Here is a 21,901-nt window from a genome sequence, read left to right on the forward strand (position 1 = left end):
TTTTTTTTTTTTTTTTCCCTAGAATCAGTGGATAATAATAATGTGTATAATAATTTGAAAGAAACAAAATTTCTGACGTGAGGGGGATCTTTCCTGTTTGCTTTGTGCTGAAGAAATGGAACAGAAAATCCAAGTCCTTCTCTAAAGTTATACTTGGTGTCTTAGGTTTTGAAGGCTACTCAGCTGGAAAATATTCTGTTATTATTAATATTGTTTTCTTGTTCTTGCTTGTTTTAAACTGTGTTTTCCACTTCCCATTTCAGGGAGAACGAGACCTGCCCTGACTAGAAAAGGTGACTCCTCATCCCAGCTTTGTACCCCCCACTTCTCCCTGTGCTACTGTTCCTAGCTCACCTTGTGTCACAGTGCAGACTGCCGTACGTTTGACCCACAGGTAAGTTGGTTTATGTCAGTTCAGTGTCAGATTTGGGCAATCAGCAGGTGACATTACAGTGGTGTTTGTGGATTGATGATGACTAGCTAATGCTGTAGTAACATGTTTCTCAGCTGTTGATTCTTTCAGACTGTCTACCGAGTTTAGGTTCAGATCTCAGACAACTGCAGTGATTCTAAACACGAGGCTGATGATTACTGTGATAAGACTGATATGGATACCTTCTGGGTGACAGACTGTGTCTCATTGGGCTGCCATTCATGTCTTTAAACTTCTGTTTGACATTAGACATGGAATAGTGGGTGAATGTAATGCATCAGATAAAAAAGCATATTTTTTTTTTTGTACAATTATTTTAATTAAGTTTCAAACAAATATCACTGAGTTAAATGCGGCCCTGTCATAAGAGATGCAAATCCAATCAATCCAGTGTTAGCAAACCTAAAAATGTATTTTTAAATAACTAGAATTAGATTACGCTTCACTGAAATGCTACCATTTACTTCCAGAGCTGAACCTCTATTCAGCTTCAGTGGGTTCAGTCCCCTCTGTGACTTTTAAATGCTGCTTTGCATTAGGAGGTTCACGCTATACTTTTTTGGAGCCATAACCCCTTTCACTGCTTGGAGTCTGGCTGTATTCTTTCCCTCAGATTTTGACATGAATTAATCACTATTATCTCACTATGAAGAAATATAAATAGAGAAAATAGATGCATTTAACTGCATTGTTTCCTGATGTTGCTACAGAGCTGTTATTCCATTTTTGATTTCTGCTACGCAAAGATGTGACTGACTGATTGGACTGCTGAGGAAACAAAAATCTACTAATTGAACAGGGATTTCAGGGAAGCCTCTACTTGTATTTCTTGACATAAACTGTTCTGCAGTGTTTAGTTTTACAGCTTTCTGCTGCTGAGTGATGATCAATCTTTTGTGACTGGTGAAGTGAGTCTTTTGTATATGAAGTTTGAAAACACCTTTGAAATCTTTTGAGACAAAGAAAGCAAATAAGTATGAATATATTTAGGTATTCAAAAAGAAATGTATCAGGAAGCTGAGTTTACCAATTCCATGTTTTCACAAGAATAAAATGGCAAAATTTGAAACTATTTAAGATGACTATAGGAAAAATGATAACAAAAAGAAAAAGGATCTTTACTGTCTTCTTAGATTATAAATATAGCACTTGGTGTTGGGCTGAAGGATGTATGTTCTTAAAGAGATTAAGGAAATATATGTCCCACCGGAGACTGCAGAGAATCAGACATTTCATTCTGGACCTCACAAGTTTTGTAAAATTACAGATTTAGTAAACAAACCATTTTACGTCTCTGTAAGGAACTTAGAGGGGATTTTGAAAGTCAAACACTGAGGACCCTTGCTTTGACTGTGGTGGTAAAAGTAACATCTGCCTCAGACACTTTAACAACAGACTGTTCAAATCACTCTTTTCAGCTATGGTAGGAGACTTGACAGACATAAGCCATCCTACCCCAGTTTCTACACATATCTCACAGCTGAACTAAACCTTACATCAAAGAACTCATATCAAGGACATTTAGATTTAACTGTACCTTTATCTTTCAGATGTTTAGTTCATTGCATTAACTTTTGTGGTTTCCTAATTAAAGCAATAGCACAGAAATGAAAGAAAAACAATAGTTTTGTTAGTCACATCCCTGGGATGCCACAAAATCATTTTTTTATCCAGATCTTGGAAAAAGGCCCTCACTGAAACTTCTACCACACTTTTACATGTTTACCAGTGCAGACTCAGGCTGCTACCCACAAGCAAATAAGTTATGCCAGTGATGCCAATCCTTGTGCTGACTCTTCTTGAGGAGAGTCTCTATATCACGAAGTGCAACACCATTTAGCCCCAATACTGGGAGTAGATCTGAGATTGTAGGGCATTGTTTCTTTCCTTTAAAAAGACTTTATTGCATGTCCATAATAATATTAGCCTGGGGTACATGCAAATACAGAGAAACAGAAAAGGAGCTGGGGGTCTTCAATGCTGCTTCCATCAGTGGGGCTTCTTCTTCTTCCATTGCCTTCTTTCTTTGTCTCCTTTTGGGCCTGCAGCTCTGCCCAATGTTGATGTGCCAACATTGTTGTTGTCCTGTTAATTGTTGAAGTCCTGTTAATTCTTTCAAGTTCACTGACATCCACAATGCTAGGCATTTCTTTAATGATTGTATGATTCTTTGGTTTAATAAAACATTATGGGAACACTAGCTTCATTTTGTGCTTTCAGTAGATGCTTGGTGTCACATTAAGGGATGTAGCCAATTAACCGTTATGGGCCCAGTCGGATTCAGGGTACTGAACTATCAGAATCACAGATTCACCAATAACACATTAACTGTTAGGGGTCTGCACAGGTTCACCAATAACACATTAACTGTTAGGGGTCTGCTTGGATTCAGAACACTGAACTACCACAGACACGGATTCACCAATAACATATAAGCACCCTTACTCTAGTCACATTTAATGAGAGTTATCATGACTAGGAACAATGCAATCAAGTGCAATTTATTACAGCAACAGGTACACAGGTTCTTTGGATTGCCAGCAATAGTGACTGTCTGCAAAAGCAAGCTAGCATGCATGAAATACACAGGTGACACAAGTGCACAGCCTGGAAATTAACACATTAAAAGGATCAAAGACTCTAGAGAGATTTATAACCAAGTGTTCAAATCTCACCCAAAGGTGTCCAAATTGAGGTGGGGGGAAGGGGGGTAGGGGAAGAGAGGCTCAGCCCGTCGACTGGTCCCAGGAGTCAGGAGGTCCTCAGGATGTGGTATTCCCTCGGGATGGTATCTCCCTCACAGTGGTATCTTCCCTAACATCCCCTCTCTCTTAGGCCAATTTATATTATTTTCTATCTTTTAGTTAGAGCTTGAGTGACTAGTCAAGCATATCTTACTTATGGTTGGTAAAAAGTTCTCCTGTCTCTGTTTAAAGTAATAGGCTTCGAGAAATTCATATCACATGCTCAGTGAGTGGTGGTCGCACCTTGGAGACGGGTAGCTTTTGGGATGGAGGTGTGTTTTGGTATTATAATGATATTATAATGAGCAAAAGTACACTAGGGTACAGCATTTGTCAAAACATGACAGGTCCTTGGCTCAGAGTAGCAAAAAGTGCAGCTTATCTGTCTCGGTGTGCACAAGAACAATCAAGTCCCCACCTAGTACAGAGCCTAGCCTAGTTTTATTTTCCCAGTTACTTCAGGCAATTGCAACACACTTGGTTAAACATTCTGAGTTCACGGTTGCAAGAATTTTGTGAAAACTGCTCTGTGAGATTTATTTCCCTGAGGAAAGTTAAAAGGCAAGTCTTGGATAAGGCACTCAGAAAACAAAACCAAACAAGGAAAAAGATAGAAACTGCTTGAGGAGCATTGAAAACTTTGTTTTAGTACAGAGAGATAATAAACAATAGCTTTCAGGGGCTTATCATGACGTATCGTCTGCATTTCAACACATGGTCTTTGTAAAGCAAAAAAAAAAAAAAAAAAAAAAGTTTTTATTAAAACATAAATGACAAAGAAAAATGCATTTCCCCAAACTATCTCTTCTCCTGGTCAGAATGTATTTTGTCTAGCAGGTGTAGCACATTTACTACACACAAAAGGTGAAAGGTTTGCTATTGTGATTGTGGATTCTCAGATAATCTCATAAGAACACTCAGTCACTCTTCTGTGAAGTTTGTAAGTTTTCCTGGCTACCTGTTTCCCGATAGCTTCCCAGATTTTTTACTATTACTTTCTTTAATATTACAATGCCTCATGATGCTTTCTCAGGCGGAAAACATCTACTCCACCATAAAAAGCTGAAGCATAGAATTTGTTTAATGACCATACAATCCCTTGAAGTTTCAACTGTTGTAGTATGTGCTTGCAAATTTTTTAAACCCTTTTTTTTTTGATACAGAGATACATATGTATATGTCATGTGTCCATTTTGATTTATTAGGGAGACTGGCAAAGAATCTGAAAAGGTCTCTAATCTTTGATGTAGTTGATGAAATATTTATCTCAGTGCCCAAAGTTTTTAGGGATATTGTTTCCAAGTTCTAGGGCATATATTTAGCTAAACATCCAGTATTTGGTCCAAGAAAATGATTAATTATGGTCCTAAAGTAGTGCATAAAATCAACCGTAGGAGATCATTTAAATTGGGATCACAAAAAAACCTTCACAGCCCTCAAGAGATTGCCTACAGATGTGATTGTGTGAAATGCCTATGAGGGTGGTACATTTTCAATTCTGGAATGTTATTAATTCCATTCCTTCACTGTGGTGAATCCTTACATCCTTTCCTGATATTTAACTTCAACTTGTCTTTTAAAAACCTCTGTAGCATATACATTCATCCCTCCGAAGAACTTAAACTGGGAAATACCGTGTTTTATAAGCCAGCAAACTGTAAGAGAAGAACTGTAAGTGCCTCCACCCAGGAGGCAGAAATGTGATTCGGTATTGTATTGCTGTCCTCTACCTGAGGAGCTCCTATGCTAACTCTTGTCCCTTTGCTCTGGGATGTTTTCTGCTCACAGAACAGCTTTGTGGCTCCCTTCTTTATTGACTCAGTAGCTGCCACTGCAACAGCTGTACTTTCTGTTTCCTTTTCCTCTTCCTCTTCCCATCTCTTAGTCTACATCAGAAGTACATGCAGCTGCAGTAGTTTATTTCCATTCCTCTGCACCCTTTCAACAGATGTAATTCATGTCATTTGGATTCAGTCCCCTCCATTTTTTTTGGATTGCCATTCCTTGCAGCCATCAGTTCATAGTATATTGGAACTAGTCCCCTTGCTTTCTCATCAGGCTCATATCCAACCCTTGTAATGAAAGGCAGGTGATCTGCATGCCAATATTTTACTTCATGCAGGCTCTCTAGCTCCTTCAAACTCAAAACTTTCACTATTGCAAGCCATCATTTTTCAACTCTGCCTATGAACTAATAAACCTATGGAGGACTTTATGTCAAAAAAAAAAATAAATTGAAAACTTCTTTGAAAAACAAAGTATTAGCTTTTTTAGCCTCAAAATCATTGACACAGATTAATATTATTTTTTTTCCAGAACATAGTTACTGTAGCTAGTTGTCAAATTGTGAAATATTACCCTGTGAGAAACTAGACATTATTGAAAAGCCTACAGTTGAATACCCACAGAATCAGTTATTCCATACTTGTATGAATCCTTCCTGTCTCCTGTTGCCTTCTTTTTTATTTCAACCTACTAACTCTTCTGCTATTTACACTCACTGTATCTCCTGAATGTGTCAGAAATCTCTTTCTGACACAGAAATTCCTATCCTTTGTATAACCCTTTCATCAAACTGATGTTACATTTACTGCATTCATTTGTAAGTACTTCCATGATTTCTGCATATATGTAAGAAAACAGACATTAAAGCTGTACATATGAAAAAACAAGCTTCTGAGATACTGGTAAAAATGTTCAAAAATGTGTGCTTACCTCACTCTCTGGGTAAAATGGATGGACTGCTGGCACTGATGAGCATGCATGACTCTCATTCCCTTAAAAATACTTTTCCTTTTACTGATATCATCAGTTAGACTCATCAGTCAGCTCTCAGATCAAGGGGGAGTGCAATGCACTCATACAATTTGCTCTTTCCTGTGGTATATTAGAATTACCGACTTGAGAAAATTAGGAATTATATCAAATACATCCCATGTTACAGCTGGTGCAAAGCAACAACAACAACAAAAATTTAGTGACTTCAGAAGGTTTGACTGTGATCTGACAAGACCTTGATGGTCTTCTCCTACTGTATTGTCAATAACAGAGCTCAGAGTAAGTCAGTTTTGTTGGTAGTCTTTCAAGAGAGGCCCTTTAAGGACAGCTTTCTGGGCTGATTCAAAGGCCTTTTTTCTTGCTTTACCACTGCTTACAATGGTGCTGACTAAAATGAAGAAAGAAGAACCCACAAGCAGGGTTTTGTGCTGGCCATCCACATGGTGGTTTCACTTGATACCATAGTTCCTCACATTTGTCCTCATCACTGGGGGGTTAGGACCAAACGACCCATGTGGTAGAGACATTCAGCCTGGCAAAGAGTATGGAGCTGTTGCAGAAAATGCTGATGTGCTGATGTGGCAATATATGCTACATCCCATATTCTTAATTAATTCTTATTTTCATGGTTTCACTTTTTTTTTTTTTTTTTTTTTTTACTGGAACTGGAGAGGAGTATCTAATGATCTTGGGACAGTATTTTCTTTATGCAAATTTCCTCCCATACAGAATATTAATTTTTGCCACTGGCATTGACAAACAAGAGTTAAAGTTTCATTTTAAATATAAAGCTCTCATAGAACCTGCATACGATCTGCTGTGTTTATAAGACAATGGTACCGATTCTTAATGACATTTAACTTGAAAAGTTAAAAAACAAACGAACAAAAAAAACACTCCAAGTGGTGTCTGCATAGGAACAACTATGTTTGCTTTGTTCACAAGAAGCTGTAGTAACAGGCATTTTGGTGCAAGTTTTTTTTGCCTTATTGGTCTCAGCTTAAAACTACTATTCGTTATTGCCTTAAAAGAAACGTAATTATTTGTTACCATAACCCAAATGAATCCCCTAAAAACAGTAGCTACCAGCTGATACTGGGTTTTAAAATTCTTATAAATTGAGATTTCCAATTATTTTTGCAAAAACCTGAGAGTCTTATTTTTGTTATATGCTACGCTGTTTGCGGGAATTCATATGGATGCTTTCCATCTCCAATAAAAAGTTACATTTATGCTGCAGGTGTACAGTGCACACAACCAATTAAATAAAAATCAAAGCCTCACAGTTTCAGCTGTTGTCTATTTTTCATAGCTTAAAACACTGGCAGGCAGAACATATTCTAAAGCAACACTGGGCAAGATATACCATTGAATTTCATACAAAGAAGTGGCTGGTTTAGAGTGAGAAGCACAGAATATGCTTTTTCCCATTACCAGCCTCCCACCTCCTCTCCCTCTTGCCCCAAGGAGGGGGATGTTGCATAGCCACACATGTGAGGGGGCGACAGCAGTCACAGCACCATGTAGAAATTCCCCTACAAGAAGCTGATACAAACCCAATCAGACCCAGAGTTTCCTGAAAGGTTGGGCCTATGAGTCCAACTTGCCTTGGAAAGGTCTGGGCTCAATTTCTGTGGAAAATTACAGTTATCTGAATGCTTTCTTTCTCCTGAGTTAAGATAGTGAAAAAGGACTCTCCACTTTCAATATGCTGTCTTGAGGGGAAGGGTGTTTAGTTTGTGAACTTACATTTTCTGTGCTTGTTTCACCTCCCTCTTCTCAGTTTCCATGCTGAATACCAAGACAGACACAGACATTAGCTCTCAAAGCCATTTAAAAAAAAAAAAAAAAAAAAAAAAAAAGACAGCATATATTATTTATAAAATGTTCAGTCAGAAATTGTACATTAGCCAGAATTTTAAAAAGGAGGTTGACTGGGTACCTGGATTTAGTATTTGACTCAGTGCACAAAACTGGAATTAAAACAGCCTGCTAGTGTAAATGAAACTTATAACATTTATGTTACTGCCAGCTAATTCATATTCCATGTTTGCTTTTTCCAAATTTTGTGTTTTCTTTAAGTTTCTATTTATTGCTTCATTAACATGATTCACTTCCAATGAAATAGTTCAGATCAGGAATTCCCCAGAAAAAAAAAAACTTTTCAGGTATTTGCAGGTTTTCTTTTCTTTTTCTTTTCTTTTTTTTTTTTTTTTTTAAAACGTATTTTATGCTGTTCAGCAGATCAAATAGGACAAAAGTGTGGCTGCTTTCTGTGAAGAAATGTTGCACAGGTGGGACTGATGAGTATCAGAAGAGGGAAGGCATGAGTTAGAAAAGAAGCTGCATTTTGGAAAAAACATTTCCATCACCATTCAGCAGAGAATTAGCTGAGTGACCCCAGCACTAAGAAAGCACAGTCTGTGAGTCATAGGGAGCTGCAAGGGAATTTTACTGTTAAAAAGGTTCCCAAAGAAAAGCAGTAGGGAAGGTCCTTCCATCTCAGCAGGGTGGTGCCTGGGAACTGATAAGAGCAGCAAGGGAAAACTAGCCTCTGGAGTTGGGAGGAAAAGGGAAAGGAGAGGCAGAACTGGTGGCTTTCCCCTCCTTCAGCAAAGCATGTTGAGATTGTACTGGGACTGGAATAGGGAAAAGCAGAAATTCCTTCTCTTATGTTTATCAGTGTGGCTGGTAAGGAATCAGTCACTGTTCTGGATTGAGATATGGCTACTCTCCCACCCAGTGTTCTGTGAGTCTGACTTTTGTCTTCAGGTGATGTTTTTTTCATATTTCTCACAGCACCATGGAGGCCTGGTTTTAGATGACAGAAATGAAAGCATGGTTTTAAAGTCTGAAACTGGTAATTTTTGTTGGAGCATCTGGCTGGTATTTGGTGCATAGTGCTCTCCTACTCAAAAGACAAGCTTCCTTGGGCAAGCAGAAAGCTGAGGAGAATAGTGGTTGAATGCTAGCAGCCAGAGGAAAGTAATGTATACTTCCAGTCTATAGCGTTTGTAATTCTTCCTTCAGCAAAGAGATAAGAGCATTTAGGGTGGTCCAGATTGCAGGTATTATAGCAAAGAGGGTTATCTGATGTAGGAAGTTGTTAATGAAGTAGTTGTCTTGCTTGCTAAAGAACATGAGGCATGTAATGTGGATTTGCAACTCTTTAAAGTTTTGAGATACATGGTAGAAAACAATTTGAATAGTCCACGTTTGAAATATATTAAGGGAGTGTGTTCACCTGAAGCATTTCAGCATTATTACATATAATCTTTTAAACAATTTGATTTTGCTGAAAATGCAGGGACACAAAGAAAGCAATGACAAATAAGAGGTGTGACTGTTTATATTATGTTAGCCTTGATAACAAAAAAGAGATCATTTCTTTGTATATTTTTTGAAACAACTATTAACCCAGTCTGGCCAAAGTTAGGTGCATTTCAGTGAAACTCATGTTCTAATTCCTCTCTTTCTTTTAGCTTCTGTTGCATATCTACACATAAGTCCTTTGTTCACTGCAGCAAACTTTCCCCTTATTCATTAGTATGGGAAACTGATCATTATTCAGTCTGACAGGGACATGGAGCCAAATCTGACCTTAAACATTTGATATAGGTCTTCTTGTAAAATATATTATTTACTAACAGCCTCAGTGATTCCACAACAAATAGGTTAGTGTAGCAGAGGACTGGGACACAAGTTTGTTTAAACAAATCCAATGAAATTATCATGAGAAACTGGAGGAAGTGGGTCACCAGTTTGCCGATAATATTTACGACAGTTCATAGATAAGAGAACTGGAAAGGAACTTTCTTCCATAGTTTATCACACGGTTAATGCAGAAAGATGAATTGCTGTAGAATAAACTCTGATGTCATACACTAGCTTTGTCACTCTGAACATCTGTGCAAGGGTGTATAAAATAAGGCAGAATTTGGGGCAAACACATGATGTTTAAGATCCTGAAGGAAAAAAGGCGGAGGAAGATAAATCTATGCAAGGCAGATATGCTGAAGGCAAAAGGGGACCTCTAACACCTAAAAAGACTGTAGTTCCACTGGCTCAAAGGCATAGGAACATTTAAGTAATTCACACCCACTGATTTCATGGTCTGAAACAAAGACAAATATGGCCTGATGGATGTGGACTTTGCCATGCTGTTCTTTATCATGGCACATAAGTAGCACGTGTATCTTCATCAGACAAATGTTAACTTTAAGGAGTTGTAGTTCTGGTGTGGATAGCAAAATGAGACTAACATTAACAATGGTGGCTTTCTCCTTCCTTTCACATTCTGAGATACACGTCTATGCAGAAGCATCAGGTCATGTGCAGAAGTGAGCAGCATGCATGTCCCGTTACACACTGAAAAACAGCTGGGAAATCTAGGAACAATTTTAATGAAATGACAATAGTGTTTAAGCTCCTAAAAACATTCCTGGCAACAAATCCTTGCTTCCCAAGTAGAAATGAGCCATGGAATGGAAAGTGAATGGCTCTAATTCCTTCTGAGCCATCCATGGAAAGATGACATAAACTGTGTACATATCTCATTTTTGGATAGCTAAGTAATGAGATGTGGGTACTGCTTAACTTCAGTCTTGCAAGGACAATCTCAGAAGCTTTTAATTTAATGATAGCAATGGTTAATTAAGGGATAAAAAGGCTCTGCTAAGACAATCTCATTATGTTTTTGCATTTCAATGATGCTAATTTGATTAGATTTCAGTTAGAAATCTAACATGATCAGTACTCTGTGGTGAGCGTAAAGGGTTTGAACTGTAAGCACAATTTTTTGGCTCCTCCAAATAATGGGCTATATAACATGCCCAGCTGGAGCACGCTGAGGAGTTGGTGGATCTTCCCCTTGTGCTCATGAAATACACAAGGTTAAACAAATTGGCAGCAATATCTTTCTTGCATTGTTTGGAAAGTTTTTAATCTCCCACAGCCCTTACAGAGGAAGGCATCCAGCAGCAGAGCAGAATTCCTCCCTTCCCTCTACCCCCAAGAACTTCAGGTATTTTAGCCATCACTACACTGGGTAATCACCCTTAAGAAGCTGGTCCCATTGTTCCTATTAATGGGCCTCTACCTGAGCCCCATACCCATTGCATTTCCTGTGAAATTGGAGCCATCGTTAGTAGTGAGGTCCTCTTCACTGGTTGTTTAGATTTTCAGCTGATTTTCAGATGATCCCCCTAATTTCTGCAAATTCCAGGCCTGTGGATACTAGGGGCAGCCTGTCCACAGGGAAGAAAACTGTTTCATTTGTAGGGAATAAATAGCAAAAAAAGTATGACATGAACCTTCCTGAGATTTCCTCTTCGTTAACCTCTGTCTGCAGTATTTTTCCATCAGTCCCCACATGGTTTTGATTTTAGATCTTCAAAATATATTTTATGTTCCTTCCCTGGCCTCCTTCACAGGACTTTGTTTTGCAAAACAGAAAATATTTCCAGGTTTTATATCTTTGTCAGTAGTTTGAAGCAGGGAAAGTCCTCTCTCAAAAGTAAAATGCTTGTAGGAAGAAGAACTTGTTTGTGCTTTACAGCAACTTTCTGCTTCTGGCCTAGAAAGTCTTCTGCTTTTGTCTGTGTTAATTGTTTTCTGCTCTGCTGTATGTCTTCATTTAAGCCTTCAAGCCATGTTGAAGGTGTGACTCATCAGCAACGGCTGTAAGTAACTCTTGACTTGGTGGGGACGTGGTGAGTGGTGTCACACACCTCTGGTGCAAGGAAGACCTGCTCTCAATGGGCAGCAAGCCTTCCTCGGGCTGCTGGAAGCTCTGGAGAGCTGAGCAATGCCTGCCCAGTCTACCAGGAAATTTGCCTGACAGAGGAAAACTGGGTCATAAAACTGGTTTTATGTCTCTCGGCTGTCTCAGCCTTTGCGTGGTAGAGCAGGGAATGTAGTGGGAAACCAGAAATCACCTTGGGCTGCTCCCTACTAGCTATTCTTGGCTGTCAGAAATGTCCCTGAGGCTGCCCTTGGTCAGGCTGAGGCGTAAAGTAGTTCTTGAGTCATCAGGGGTTTAAGCAACAGCAAAGTTTGTGTAAAGTCTGCTATTTCCCCTCTTGTTCCGCACCAAAAGTAGCTGTAGTGGACCAGAAATAACAGTGCCCCATCAGTTTTGAGTGTCTTGCTGTTAGATCTCCAAACAAGCAGTCTCTAAGTCAGAGATCCTAAATTTATTGCTTTAGCATTCGTGCGCAACAATACATTTGGGGTAATTTTGTGGCTCCATTTCTGTGAAGAAAGTCTGAAGTGAGCTATGGTAACCTGAAAACTGCCCACGAATGTGCTGTAGGGAGGAGAGGGAAAGCATTTTGTTTGGAGAAAAAAAAAATGATGAAAGCAAACATGAGCCAAGACATAAAGTCTCATTTTGCTCCCATGTGCTAGTGCTTGAGCAGGCTATTGTTCTGGACTCAGAGATTGGTTCTTAATTATGTTGAGCAGTGAATGGTTTGAATTACAGCCACATATTTTGGTGAGCACAAGCCTGTTAAGAATTTTGGCTGGAGAACAGCTGCAGGGCTGCTCTGAGATCACAGAAGGTGGCTGTTGCTGGGGGTATTTTCAAGAATTAAGAGGCGTATGCGCTGCCACCTGAAGTCCCCTGCTTGCATACTTTATCTATGTCTGCCCTTGTCTCTATCCTGCTATTTCAATCTAAAATAAAACATCTTGTATTTATTGTATCATCACATTTAGACACTACCATTTTGGAATCTCCTGTGGACATCATCAGATCCAGATGTTTCAAAATGTCATCATCCATACACTGAAATGATTACAAATGGAGATATATTTCTGTAAGCTGTTGCTATTCAATGAAGATTGCCAGTTTCCACTGGCTTGGAGGAGAGTTTTATTTTTAATGGGGTGGGGATGGCCCCAAGTTCAATACTGCAGATTTTTAAATTACACATATTGTTGCATGAAGCACAAGTGGTTGCACTCTGTTCACTCATAAATTTGGAGTGATTTCCTAAGAGGTTGCTAATTTTAACATGTGTGGGTTGATTTTAATATTGGGATTATACAGTCTGATTACCTATCTCTATCTGTAAAAAGTGTGATGTGAGTTCAATATACACTCTGATCAAGGTGTTAAAAATTCAATTCATTTTCTTTCACATCAATCCATTTTCTTAAATTGTCTGACAACTATGCTGGTATTTATATGTACTGTATACAGTTCTGTCTGGCTTGTGAATGAATACTGCTGCCCTCTACTGCAACAAATATCTAATTCCTGCTCAAAATCACATAGTCTCCATTCTAAATGTGCACAAAATATGGGGAAATGAGTTCTATGGATACCCAGACATGAACAGAGACACAATAAACAGCTCATGAGTGACAAAGGTTTATGCTGACCTCTTTAGCATTGCTCTAGCTATCAGGACAGGACTAGAGAGGGCTCCTGAAGTGGGGAAAAGCAATGATGTATCACAGCTTGCTGTTAACATGCCTTAATTAGTAAAGCCAGTCCACATTTTTAGACTTTCCCCACTGTTTTCTTGTTTGGACACAAGAATAGTGAGTCAGGGATTCTAATGTCACATTTTTGGACATTGAAATGATGAGTGCTAAAATTTTAGATACCCTTCTCACTCCTGAAAATGGCAATTATGAATAAAGCTTGTTGCTTTATTATGTAGCTTCAAGGCATTATTCACAAAGTTATGCAGTCAAGTGTCAGACCTTTGATCCAGCAGCCCTGTTGTGAATCTTGGGAACACTACGAAAATGGTGGGAGAGCTCTGTCTTTCTTACAGCTGCTTAACAGTGGAAATCACTTATTTTTTGCTAGGGAACTGTAGTCCAGTAACATCACCTAAATGAAAGTGTCTCGCTCTTTATTAACAACAACAAGAAAATCTTTCAGGAAATTGAACTGGGCTCTCTCTTAAGTGATCATCTTTTTGCCAATGCACTGCAAAAGCACCTCACTACTTTTCTCTCCATTCTCTGGTAGAATATCTTGATCAGGTGAATTTTAAAACTGTATTAACCTAATTGTTGATTCATGTTGTCATACACAGCACCCTCCTGCCCTATCCTGTAACATGGTACCTGACTTGGAAGCCCTTTGGAATGCAGTGGTCTCTCGCTATTTTAAGAATTTTGTCTTACTCTAACATTGAATGAACAGCAACATCCTGACATAAATCCCTTCTCTACTGATCCATACCCTTTGAAAGAGTGAAGAGCCTGCTGTCAGGGGCAGATGCATGACCCTGGTTGTGCTGGAAGGACAAAAATGAAAATGCCACTTGTTTGCTTATGCAGGTCAGAGAAAGTTGCATCACTTCCCTAAGAGGTGGGTTTAGCCCAAATGCCTATAAGTTTATATGTATATGTGTATTTATTCAATACTGTTTATGTGTCATTAGCTAGTGGTTATGATGTCTTAAAACAAATAGCTGCAGATCATTAAAATACAATGTTGTATGGAGTAGCCGAGTGTGTGTCATTTACTACTGCTCCCAAATGATTAATGGGCATGTTCTCTCCAGCTTCCAGGCTTTTTAACCAGAATCATTCTTAGGATTATAAAACAGTTTGCTTTATATTTATTTTTTTAAAAAATATATATTTAAATATATATTTTTAAAATCCAGATCGAACAAAAGGCTGAGAAAAGCTCTGTGTGCTTCTGTGCACCCTTGCTATTTACTAAGACATGATGCCACTCAATTCATACATTAGAGGAGAAGACACAAGGGGACAACAAAGGGATTGTGACTATATGAAGACTACACAACAGTCACATGACTCACATTGCAAAAAATTATGATCAAAGACTCTCTGACTGAAGAATATATAGATTTCATTCAGAGAGTATATATATATATATGTATATATCTTCTCATTAAGACCTTTCTGTCTTTACTCAGAGTTCAGATTTTTCATTAGATTCCCAAACCATATTGTAATGATCATCTGGCTTTTTCACCGAGTAAAAATAAATAGGCTTAAAATGTACAGTGTAGAGTTTTTCATATGCTCCTCCTGTTCCCAAGATTTAAAAAAGGCGGTTAAAAAAAAAAAAAAAGGAAAAAAAAAAAGAGAAGAAAGTCGTGCTTGAGCCACTGGGTTAGAGATCTACTGATGCCTTACATACAATTGAGGAATTATTTAACTGTCTTTGATGGCATGTCTATGTCATGCTTATGGCTCAAAAACTCCAAAAAGAAAGATAATATCTGAGACAAATAAGCCCTCAATATTGTAAGAGCCTTTAGGTAAAGCTAATTTTGAATTGTGTCAAATGAAATTGTATTTGCCTTTTGTAGAGGAGCAGCTACTAACTGTACACAAAATTAGTGATAACATAGCAGAAGCAAAAAGAAAAACCTGAATTTACATATGTACAAAATAATATGAAATTAAATAAAGAAAAATTTACACTTCAATGAATTTTAATCTATGCTTACAATGGTGCAAAGAAAATCACCTTTGCTGGATTTTAGCTTTTCATAATGTATGTTAGACTTTATTTTGGAATGTTGAAAGAGGTGCTGCAATTTTATTGCCCTGAGTGTTTCACCTTGCAGTCTGACTAATGTTGATGATGTCAATAATTCAAAGTCATAGTAGATCCAGAAGTTAGCACATTTAGTTTTTTTTTTTGTTTGTTTGTTTGTTTGTTTTTTTAAGTTAGCTCATAATTTATACTATCTCCCATATATTTTCTCATGGATCTAGTGATGAATCTGTGATGAACTTGCTCTACTTCCTAAACAGAAAAACTTGGAATTGTTAGGAGCTGCCAGCCTGTCTAGATTCCAAAAGCAACAACATTGGAAGAAATTGGTAACCTGTGTGTGTGTGTTATCACAATTACAAGCGCTATAACAATATTGTTTTCATAAATACCTACTGCCAGGTTGGATAAATTGTGCTTAATAAACTGTAGACACAAGGAATTAATCAACAGATTTTTCATGTGAGTTCTTCATGTTATTATTGGGCAACATATAACAGCTCTTGGGGAGGAAGGGTTGTTGATACTGAGAAAAATCTTTCTTTCAGCACCATAAGTACATATCTTATGGTTCTGTGAGAAAAGAGTTTCTGACAATATATTATTGAAGTTAATAGTACCAAAAATCATGTGCAACCATAATAAAAATTTGGAGGATAAGAAAAATCCCTTGCTGAGTTAGAGTTGAAGTTAAACCTTTGAGGTCTGGTGTCTCATGTGTAACTTACTATGTGATCTGCTGATTCGTAACTAGAGTCATTTGGGAAGGATTCCTCATGTGACAAAATGGAACTACCCCTCACATCTCTGCTGGAGACTTGATTTCTCTCAATTGTTCTTGGGTAGGAATGAAGAAAAGAATAACTTAGCAGTATGTTTTTGTAAACTCTCAAGCTTAAAGACTCAAGCTAAAACATGACATGGGTTTTCTGTTAATCCAGCACATGATTTATTTACTCTAAACAAGTCTGAAGCATGGGAAATGATTTCCAGAGGACTGAACATGGTTTTTCTGGACGAACTGAAAAATCTTTTTTTAATGAAAGACCTGTGGATTGAAATTGTTAAGAGATTTTCTTTCCAATTTAGATATCTGGCTCAACAGGATCACTTGGCCTTCTCCTCAACACAATCAAAAAACACAAACCACTGAGCATATATACATTAATCAAGTCTTACACATTTAGTGGCTCATAAGACTGTGAAAGGAACATTTCTTTCTTTCTTGGACCCTAAAGCACAAAAAAGTCAAAGAGTATTTTCATCTCACCAGGTAACAGCTTTCTGTGTTCAAGTAATAGAACTGATGAATAGGATCTAGCAAAACTTGGTAGCATCATCTGTCTATAGAAGCCCGATGCCTAAAAAGATATGTCAGTTCATTATGCTATTTTCAAAGAAAGCAGAAAGAACAGAAATGAAAGATTTAGAATTTGGCAGTTAACTAAAGAAAAAGGAAGTTTAAATATCTTCAATCCTGTGTTTTCTTTGAGAATGTCATCTGAGCAAAGGATATAGAAGATGTTCTCAAGTAAATAATATCTTCATTTAAAATTATACACCCAAGTTGTGCAACTGAAGAAGCAATGAGTTAAACAGTGGGATAAATCACCAAAATAAGGAAATGAACATGGACATTTAGAAATTTATACACTCAGTGGCAACTAGATTAAGAATGAGATATTGCTTCAAACATATTAGGATCACAGTCAAGAAAAGTGATTGTAAACATTGCTCAGCAGACAACGAAACATTAATGCACTTTCTGTGTTGGTGAAAGTAATATAAAGTAATTTACAGTTTATTAAGATTTTTTTTAAAGTACTAATAAAAAATCTGAATCAGGCAAGAGTTATTTTTTAATAAAGACTACAGAAGTCTGATTTTCAATTTACATAGCTGTTATAAGAAGGCAGCCGTGGTGGTTTCTGAAAGAACTGATAATTTTTTTTAGAAATATGTTTTCTTAATATAATAGTCTCTCTTCTACGTAGCTGTCTTATTGTAGCTGAAAAGTTGCTGAACATATTTCAACATGAATTAAATGTCTACTGACATTATGAAGTAAAGCAGAATTTTTATTCTTTCCCCCGACTTTCGCTCTCTTTTAAACAGCCCCCCCACCCCCCACCTTTACACCCCAATTATTTTAGACCAAATTTTGCACATAAAAACCATCAACTGAAAAAAAATCCTGCAGATTCATGCTAGTGCACTATCTATTCAGTGTAATTGTAATCCTGTTCCTGCAATTTTTTATTGTGTATTGATTCCTTTTTTTTCCAAACAAGTTTGTTGCCCAGCTCTTAAGAGAGGTTAGGAATCCATGTAAAGCTACTTTATTGCTTGGACTATTCTGCTTTGTTTTTAAGTAACTATTCACTAAGAATTTTGATGATTGCAGCTTGGTCTTTTCCTTGATTTTTCACCTGACTGTGATTTCTTGCTTCTAGATCTTGCTCAGCAAAATTACTGTAAAGAGAGGGAAGCAGTGATGTGTTTTTCTTAGTGATGTGTTGTTGAAATTGCTGCAGGAAATTTCCTCAAAATTTGTTTTTGTGATTCATGTGGTATTTTTGAGGTATAGTACTTTTTCTCTTTTCTTCTATTCCTAGAATCTTCTTCATGCAACCAGTGTTATACACTTTCTATTATTCTGCCTAATTATTTGTAAATGCATTTTGCTTTCACTTGATTTATTTATTTTTCCATTTCATTTCACTATTTCATTTAATTTCATTCTGTATGTGGCAGTTCTTGCTGGCTGTTTCGTGGGGTGTTTTTAGATTGCTTTTCTTCACGGCACTGGTAACAGTGATAGATAATCATCTGACTGAATCTCCTGGTGGTGGCATCTTGTGAACTGCTGAGCATTTTATGTGTGCCTATGAGGTGTTCAGTTAAGTGAGTATGAATTTCTACTTGGACGAGTGCTGCATACTTACAAAATCAGTGGATTTAATTTTCTTCCTGAGGTGAACTGGTATCTCCTGACCTTGGAGTTCTGCCTTAGGCTAGGAACCAGATTCTCCATGGCTGTTATATGCAGTAGGATGGGAGGCAGCATAGGCCAAGAACAAGGGTGAGGGAAAGTGTGCCACAGCAATATTTGGACTAGCAAGACTGAGATCTGAGGTTGTCTTTTTAATCCTTGGCTATTCTCTCTTCTTCCTTATGTATGTAAAATTGCAATTCAGTGGAAGACTGCAGCTTTGAAGTATTGCTAACTGATCTCTGAAGTGAACAGCACAAGCCAAAACTAAGTGACTGGCAGGTGGTCCCAAGTTTTCCTCCCAGAGAGCTATTTAATGTATGAGACTTTAAGCAGGGGGCAAAGCACCAAAATTTATTTAATGTATTACCATCTGTTTGGTTTGGTAAATGTGATATGAAACAGAACATCCTTTGCAGGTTATTTGCAAGGTGTTTGAGACATCAGGTGGCTTTTGGGATACTCTAGATAAAACATTTTATAAGATGCAAGTATACTGGCAAATGAATGTATGCTTAAATAAATACCCAACCCTAAATTAAGTAGAAGAGCTTGAGGTGTTCTGACAGTGGTATGGAGCAGAAAAAAAATTCGTCAGTCCTACCATTTTGGACTTCGTAAAGATGTGTTGAACTTGCTGAGGACTGGTTTTAACTCCTTCTGTGATGCCAACTGCTGCAACAAATGCTAAAGCTCCGTTTAAGTATGGGACAAAAGAGTAATAGACACAGTTTTGAATTAAGGCTGTAAGGGGATTTGGGTTGAATATTTAAGATGAAGTCAAGTATTTGTACAGGAAGCTGGCCATTTACCTTCCTATGTTTATCCCTCATTACAGCCTAGTTGTATGCAGCAGACGTTGAGTTGGCAAACTGTACTTTTTCAGAAATTTTAAGTGGACTTACTTTGGCACTAAAATACCATATTGCTTCATTTTGCATGCTTGAGTTGTTCAATTCCTGGCGGTAAAAATTTCACTTTGGGGTTTTTGCATTCATTCCACTTAAGACACAAAAATTGTAAGTGGCTATGTCTCTCCTGGCAGACTATAAAGAGAGTGACTGGTTCCCCCATTTCTCATACACCAACATAAGGTCTCCACTAAACTCCAGTTAATAGGATTCCGCTGATATAAAAGTGGTGTGAAAGTGGGTTGAATCTCAAAATGTATTTGCAAGTTTAACTGAGATTGATCAGATTTGGGTCTAACGAAGTACAATAATTATGTATACTTTTGGCAACATTTGTCTCCTGGTTAATATTTTTATATTCAGATGCTATATTACTTACAGATGTTTTCTTTCTGCTTATTTTGCAGATTTCTATTTTAAAGCAATTTCATGTAATTTTGCAAATATTTAGTAAACATTACAATACTGCGATTTTTCAAATGGTACAAAAGTGAATAGGTTCTTTTAAGTAAAAATCTTATTGCACTGTAACGTCTATTCTTTCTTGTTGCTTTTAATTAGCAGAGCATTCTTCATCTTAATGCAATTATATATTTTCTTGTAGATACATAACAGAGAAAAAATGCAGCTAAGTTCTTTGCTTACATTACAGTTTACGAAATTATTCCTCATACCAGAGGGTAAATATTTGAGCTTTGTATTAAAAAAAATATATATATATATTTTATATATATATATATATATATATATATATATATATATATATATAATCATTTCTATATATAATCATTTCTATATATAATGATATATATATAATCATTTCTAAATCTTATCCAAACATTTGTGTCTTTCCATTGTAATACCCTGCAAAGTTTTGCTAATATTAGTGCATAAATGGACATTACTCTTTTATTAAGAATCGTGGCAGACAGATCGTTTCAGTGGTGTTCTCTGTTAAGACTTATATTCTGTATATCTGAATGATTAAACTAGCACTAGAAACACATCCTTCTCTATCAAGCCTTTCAGGTTGACTGCATTTGGGATTCATTCCCAAGTCCACCACGTTTTTTCAGTTGAACATTAAAATGTCAGATAGAAGGAATATAATTCACAACTGTCTTGGGGTTTGATTCATCTGCCTCTGACATCAATTTTATGCCAGCATAACTCCATTGAAAATGATGATATTACTCTAGTGCTATACTGGTTTAATAGAGTATCAAATTAGGCCTTAGGGGATTTTCTTGGTTACTTCTAATTTTCTGATTAAAGCAGAATTATTGAAAGTCATAAAATCCATGTAACATTGTTGCTCCACTGTGGGCTATCTACATCAGAAACCTCACTTCATTCTGGGGCTTAAGGAAATTCCCATCTGGCCTCAGCACACTTAAGGTACATTCAGTCAAACACTTCAGTAGGATCTTTATTTTTTAATTTGCATATTATTTTAACCACATTCCACAGTCTTGCAAACACAGTGCATAATTATGTTCCATATATTTCAGATTCTTAGGCAGATATGAGGCACCATCTACAAGTCCACACTTCCCTAACTCATCATTCCTCTCTGTGAAGCCAAAAAATAGCAGATTACTAGCCTATATATATGTATATATTCAGGATTAACCCTTTGGGTGGGAGAATTTGCTATTCAGCATTCATGTCCTGTTCCTTGTACCTTGTTGCTGCCACCATAGTTGTTCTGCCACAGTCTAAGGGCTTTGCCAGAGGATTATTGTCATTCGTTGGACCAAACTGATACAGTTGGAAGAAGAAGCTAAAGGCTTTTTGATTTATTTTTATTTTATTGGCACTTCTGCTATTCTTAGCTTGCCCTGCAAGATAAAAAAATCATATATATATATGTATATAGTACCTCCCTAAGCAGAACTTCCCTCTCTCAAGGCATCATCTACCCAGTGGTAGGTTAGTCAGCTGCATGGCATGAACAATGTGACGGGGCCAGCCAGCTGCAGTTCCCACCCAGCTTGTGTCTGCGGGAGGGCGTCTCACTCCACTGAAGCCTGCCTGAGTGCACGTAGAGTGTTTGCTCTATCTGGTGGAATCAATGAAGCATGTGCATTGCTGCTGCTAAATAGTTCAAGATCATGAGTCAGATGTTGCATTGTTCAAAAGTCATGCAACTGCAAAGAACTTTTTTGGGGGGAGGGGCATGTTTGCCCCTTTTCTATGCTATTCTAGTCCTTGTTTACAGTTTTTTTCCCTCTGCAGTACAAAGGGTTAAAAGTGAGTTATCTGTTAATGAAAGCTGAGTATTCCACAACATTACATGATTCAAAAAGCCAGACCTTAACACCACCACCAAAATACTGGGGGGCTTCAGGTTGGATCATAAGAATTGGCAGCTCTCTGGCATGTTCTTTGGGATTGTTTATGTTTTCTCCTCTGGGAGCAATAGCATTCTTTGAAAACATTACATCACTTCTCTCTGGAAGGAACAATTACTGATGGGCAGCTTGTTGCAAAACAAGCCAGGGAGTTTTCAACAATATGTCGTCCATTTTACTTCACACT

At 37.4% G+C, this 21,901-nt stretch overlaps 1 long non-coding RNA gene across 2 annotated transcripts in view; it reads left to right on the plus strand.

Annotated features, from left to right (window-relative positions):
* LOC106015737 (uncharacterized) overlaps positions 1–21,901 on the plus strand; it is a 50,954-nt gene that overhangs the window by 7,867 nt on the left and 21,186 nt on the right. For both annotated transcript variants that reach the window (XR_011809133.1, XR_002400217.4), the window contains exon 2: positions 264–394. This is a non-coding gene — a long non-coding RNA (uncharacterized lncRNA). The remainder of the gene's footprint in view (positions 1–263; positions 395–21,901) is intronic.

This window comes from Anas platyrhynchos, chromosome 4 (assembly GCF_047663525.1).
Source record: "Anas platyrhynchos isolate ZD024472 breed Pekin duck chromosome 4, IASCAAS_PekinDuck_T2T, whole genome shotgun sequence".
Taxonomy (NCBI): Eukaryota; Metazoa; Chordata; class Aves; order Anseriformes; family Anatidae; genus Anas; species Anas platyrhynchos.